Genomic DNA, 6244 nt, shown 5'->3' with positions numbered 1-6244 from the left:
CCCCCCCCCCAAAAAAAGTGAATATGGTTCATGGCACAAGGCACTAGGTTCAGTCCCCAGAACAAAGAGAGGTGGGGGAAGGTGCTAGTAGGAGTAGCAAAGGCATCCGAACTAAAAAGGAAGAAACTGTGTCAGGGCTCTAGGAGACAAAGCCATTATACAAAAGTCAATTGCATCTTCTACACACCATACAGGAACTATCTAAAAGAGAAACTCAAGGGCTGAGAGTGGGGCTCAGTTGGTACAGTGCTCATAGAGCCAGCAAGAGTCCCGGGTTTAGTTTCTAGCACTGTATAGACTAGATGTGGTAGTGGACATTTGTAATCCTAACACTTGTGGATGGACAAAGGGAAATCAAAACTTCAAGGTCATTGTCAGCTACATAGTGCATTCAAGGCCTGCTAGTCTAGAATCCATGAGAGCCTGGAATGGGGGTGGGGGTGGGGAGTGGAAAGGAAGAACAGAAAGGGGAGAGAGAGAAATTAAGAGAAATCCCATTTATAATAGAACCAAGAAGAATAAGATATTTAAGGAATAAATTTGAGCAAGGAGATGACAGACTTATGCACTATAATGTTTAAAGTCTTGATGGAGGAAGCTGACAGACACAAGGAAGGGCAAGGCAGTCATGGATCGGCACTGACATATGCTATGAAAGCATCCATTCCTCTCAAGGGATGCCTACATGGAATACAATCTCTACCAAAGCATAAATGTCATAATGAAACTCATTGTCATACATAATCATTATATGCTAACAAAACATTTTAAACATTCATTGACATATTTTACAGATAGAACAGTTCTGATGTTTATGGGGACCATGGATAGCCAAAGAAATTTTGAGCATAAGGATAAACATAATGGAATAGTATTCCCTAGCTCTAAATGATGCTAAAAAGTTAGAGTAATCCAAAGAGTAGGACACTGGTACAAAAACAGAGACATAAAAGTCAAGAATCTGTGTGCATAGCCACCTCACCTTTAATAAGAGAATGTTAAGACTACACACTGGGGAAAGAATAGTCTTTAGTAAATGATGTTGGGAAAGATAGGTATTATGATAGCATGAAATTTGCTCTTAAATCTGGGTAGTGGTGGCACACACCTTTAATCCCAGCACTTGGGAGGCAGAGGCAGGCAGATTTCTGAGTTTGAGGCCAGCCTGGTCTACAAAGTGAGTTCCAGGACAGCCAGGGCTATACAGAGAAACCCTGTCTCAAAAGACAAACAAAACAAAAAACAAAAAACAAAAAGAAAGAAATTTGTTCCTAAATTGTACATGAAAATTCATCCAAAATTGATTAAAGACTTAAATATAAGTTCTAAAGCCATAAAACTGTTAAAGGAAAAGATAGGGGAAATCCTCAAACTTAGTCTTGGCAATTGTGTATATGTATGTGTGCGTGTGTGCATGTGTGTGTGTGTGTGTGTGTGTGTGTGTGTGTATTTGTGTCTCCTGAAGCACAAACAACAAAATCAAGAGCACTCAGATTGCATCACACTGAGAAGCTTCTGCATTCTAAGGGAAGCAATCTGCAAAGGGAAAAATAAAGCAGTCGCCAGCCGGGTCCGGTAAGGGTGTGATCCAATAGCTAGAACTGATAAAGTAATTATGGAAAGAACTCAATGACCCATGCTTAGCCAACCACCTAGCATAATAATTTTTAAATGGGCAAAATATCCTGCATATGGTGGTACATGCCCCAGCACTTAGAACGTGGGATAGTGTGATTGCTGGATGTTTGAGGCCAGCATGTACTGTACAGTGAGTCACAGGATAACCTGGGCTAGGGAATGAGATCCTGTCTCAAAAACAAATTAACAACAACAAAGTGAGGCTAGCTTTGTACAGCTGAGGGCCTGTGCTGGATAGTTTTATGTCAATCTGACAAAACCTAAAGTCATCTGAGAGGAGAGAACCTCAATGAAGATAATGCTTCGATACTTCCCCGGCAGGGGAGACACCATGTTCACGAAGGTGGTTTTTCCCAGGGCGAGGCTTATCCATTGCACTCCGGATACGCTGACCCCTGCGATTTCCCCAGATGCGGGGAAACTCCACTGCATAATTTGTGGTAGTGGGGGACTGCGTTCACGCTCTCTCCTATAATAAAAAAAAAAAGAAAGAAAGAAAAAAAAGGAAAAAAAAGATAATGCTTCGAAAAGATGTGTTCTAGGCAGGCCTGGAAGGCGTTTTCCTAATTCATAATTGATGGGGAAGGCCCAGACCATTGTGGGTGGGGCCCTCCCTGGGCTGGTGATCCTGGGTTCTTTAAGAAAGCAGGATGCACTCCTCCATGGCCTCTGCCTTCAGGTTCCTGCCTTGTTTGAATTCCTGTCCTGACTTCCTTTGAGGATGAAAGTGTATGGAAGTGTAAACCAAAAACCCTTTCCTCCCACCTTGCCTTTTGGTCATGGTATTTCATTGCTGTAATAGAAACCCTAACCAAGACAGTAGTAGAGTTCTTTCCTAGTATATGCAAAGTGCAAGGGTCTACCCCAGCACCTAAAAACCAACAAACAAACAAACGAAAATTGAGCAGAGAACCTCAATTAGGTAGAATGCCAACATTATCCAAAAGTGATAGCGCATGGCTGAAAGGCATGTTTAAAAAATGTTCAGCATCCCTAACCTTCAAGGAAACACAACTCAAAGGTGCAGTGGGATAGATACCTATCATCACCGCATTGTTAGAGTGGCTGCTGTCGAAAAGATAAGTGTTCTCAGAGCTGGGAAGAAAAGGAAGCTAGCATGCTATTGATGGAGCATAAATTGGTACAATCACTGTGATGAAAACAGTGGAGACTCTTCAAAAAGTTAAAAACAGAATCGTTAAATGATCCAGCATTTCCCACATCTGGATATGCAGCTCAAGAAATGAAATCAGTATGGGGACGAGTCTGCATCCTGATGTTCATCACAGTAATATCCATAATAGTCAAAATATGAGAACAACCCCAAAATAAGAAGATGGATGGATGGATGGAGAACAAGAGTGGGAGACACAGACAGACAGACAGACCTATACCCAATAGGATAGTTAACCTTTTAGAAGGAGAATTCTGAGCTAGGCAGATAGCTCAGTCAGTAAAGTGCCTGCCTGTGTGAGGTGGTGGGTGTTAACTAGCTTGATTAAGATAGTAATTTCAGAATGTGTGTGTGTGTATCAAGTTATCACAGTGCACATCTTAAGTATATGAGATATTATTTTTCAATTTCAATTATACTTTAATAAAACTAGAAAATAGCAGCAGTTTTCCAAAAAAGAAATAAATACGATTGGTTTGTAAATTCTTGGCTCAGAAAGATGGCTCCATGGGTAGAAGAAGCCCTTGTGATAAGCCTGACGACCTGCTTCTGCCCGATACACCCCTCGTGGTGATGGAGAGCAAGCTGCCCTCTGGCCTCTACAGTACATGGCATTATATGAACTTGTCCTCACACATCCATACTAAAACTTTTTAAGTTAAAAAAAAAAAGAATTCAAGAAAGGGAGAAGAAGAAAACAAGCAAGGAAAGAAGCATTTTAAACAGTCATATCTTTCTTCTTTACTTCCAAACATTTGCTCAAACGTGGCTTTTTCGGTGACCTTTTCATGACATCTGCGTTGAGATTGTTGCTCCTGGGCTGTGGATGTTGGTAGGATGCTTGCCCCAGTGCCAACACCAACAATCAACAAATAACTAAAGTAATTGCTGCTCATGCATCTCCACATGTGAACACCGGACACTCCCTGTCTTCAGATGTTTGAGCCACCATTTAATCTATCTATGTATCCTATGTATCTCTCTTCAAGTTGGTCAACCCAGTGAGAACAAGAACTCTTCGCATTTTATCCACGGTTCTAACCTAAAACTTTGATAAATGCTTGTTGATAAATTCAAACACAAATACGATAAACACAGGAATGTGTTTCTTCCAGGACTTTTAGATATATACAGTGAGTTTATTATTATCTTTCAAGCATTAAGAAAAAGTAACATCTTTTAAACATCAGGCACAGTGTAGGGATTTTACATATTGTATTTCATTTAATCTCTCAATAACAGTGAGAGGTGTTATCTCTGGTTTACAGACCAGAAAGCCAAAGGCTCAAAGATATTAAGCATTGCGCTCAAGACCACACTCCTAAAACTGAAACTATATGTTCAAATCAAAGTGTTTGACTCCAAAGCCTGTGCGATTACTCTGAGCCTTTGTCCCTCTGCCTGTGGCTTTATTCCTGTCTCTCAGCTTTATAGCCGAAGCATATTTTTTCATATTTCATTCCCCATTCTGAAGTACATGCTAACTGAGTAATTAAGGACCACAGAGGAGAGATGAAAGCCTTATGGATCTATCGTGGTAGTAGTTAGGAGCTTTCCTATGTATCATATTAAGCCCAGTCTCTATGCTTTTATCCAGGAGCCCCAGGCTAGTATTCCCATCTTTATACTTCCCTGGGTTAGGATTCTTGGGTTCAGCCAAGCAACGAGAGATGATTTTTGTTGCTATTGGTTTAGTTTGGTTTTAGGGAGCTATTGGGAAAGAAGGAAACGAAGAGAGGAGAGAGAAGGAAGGAAAAAAGGAAGGTGGATGGGGCGGGAAGAGGGAGAGAAGAAAAAAGAAAAAGGCAGGTTATCTTTATTTAGCTGAAGTTTGAAACATTGGCAAAAACCTGGCTGGAGCCTTGACCCTAACATGGGAGGACTGGACTCGGCTTGGGTCACGTGTCTTTCCTCTGCAGCAAGCCTTGATTAGTATCTTTCTCCTCACATGAAGCCAGTCCCAGGAAAGTGTCTGCAGTAGATAAACCAAATGTTGACTGCTCCACAGAGTCTCAGGAACACTGACTCCTTCCATGACTGTTGTAGGCAGTAGCCATTCCGTAAGTACAAATGCTACCGTGCAGGAGGCATTGCTAGGTTCTGCAGACACCCATTCATGCGGCCTCTCTCTTAGGGTCATGCTGAGTCATCCTGGACCGGACATGGCAGTGAGGAAGACAGATGAGTCAGATAAACGTTGTCAAGAAACAAGTAGATAAGTGAAATGAGCCCGGGTTGTAAAAAGCTTCATTCCAGGGTAAGAAAATAATGAGGGCCGGCATAGTGACCGAGTGTTCTTAATGTGATGGAGGGCAGTTTCTCTAAAGACCTGACTATAAAAGGGCCACCCAACCTACTGGGGCCTGCTCCGGGTTCTTCCGTGAGCCCTAGTATTAGAGGCTGAGCATTCTAAATGAAAAAGGAATATTAAATTTTTTTATTAAATAAAAATGGAATATTCAGCTTAGTGGGTTTTTTACAGAATTGAAATTTTTAATTTTTTTTTTTTTAGAATTATTTTTTATTTCATTTTTATGTGTATGAGTACACTGTAGCTGTACAGATGACTGTGTTCGATCATGTGTGTGGCTGCTGTTGATCTCAGGTCCTCTGCTCAGGCTCGCTTCGGCCCCGCTCGCTCTGGCGTAATTTTCTGCAGCTGTCGTCAGACGCACCAGAAGGGGGCGTCCGATCTCATTGTGGGTGGTTGTGAGCCACCATGTGGTTGCTGGGATCCGAACTCAGGACCTTCGGAAGAGCAGTCCGTGCTCTTACCCGCTGAGCCATCTCGCCAGCCCCCGAAATTTTTAATTTTTAACTGAGGCCTCTTGGTTAAAGAAGTCATTTAGGACTTAGGGTTTTGTTGTTTTGTTTTGGTTTGTTTTGTTTTATGGGAAGGAACATTATTGAGCAGTCATTAAGAAAAAAATGTATCTGGGGCTGAAAAGATGGCTCAGCGGTTAAGAGCATTGACTGCTCATCCAGAGGTCCTGAGTTCAATTCCCAGCAACCATATGGTGGCTCACAACCATCTGTAATGAGATCCAATGCCCCATTCTGGTGTGTCTGAAGACAGCTACAGTGTACTCATATAATAAAATAAATCTTAAAAAAAAAAAAATGGGCTTGAGACATGGCTCAGAGGTTAAGAGCACTGACTGCTCTTCCAGAGGTCCTGAGTTCAAATCCCAGCAACCACATGGTGGCTCACAAGTACCCATAATGAGGTCTGATGAGAGCAGGGCCAACCAGAGTGAGAAGAGGGCCTAAATTCAATTCCCAACAACCACATGAAGGCTTACAACCATCTGTATAGCCTCATATACATAAAATAAATAAATAAATCTTAAAAAAAGAAAGAAAGAAAGAAAAAAAATGTGTCCACAGACACTGCCAAGCTCACGAGGTCTCAGCACTCATTTGACACGAGCC

At 41.7% G+C, this 6244-nt stretch overlaps 1 non-coding gene across 1 annotated transcript; it reads left to right on the top strand.

The window, feature by feature from the left end:
• Positions 1-1944: 1944 nt before the first annotated feature.
• On the top strand, positions 1945-2110 carry LOC116072360. Its single transcript, XR_004111415.1, has one exon. It is a non-coding gene; the product is annotated as a U1 spliceosomal RNA (small nuclear RNA).
• Positions 2111-6244: the final 4134 nt, after the last annotated feature.

The sequence above is a fragment of the Mastomys coucha genome, unplaced genomic scaffold (assembly GCF_008632895.1).
Source record: "Mastomys coucha isolate ucsf_1 unplaced genomic scaffold, UCSF_Mcou_1 pScaffold1, whole genome shotgun sequence".
In the NCBI taxonomy this organism is placed as follows: Eukaryota; Metazoa; Chordata; class Mammalia; order Rodentia; family Muridae; genus Mastomys; species Mastomys coucha.
Note: the sequence above shows the minus strand (reverse complement) of the source record. Positions and strands in the feature narration are given on the sequence as shown.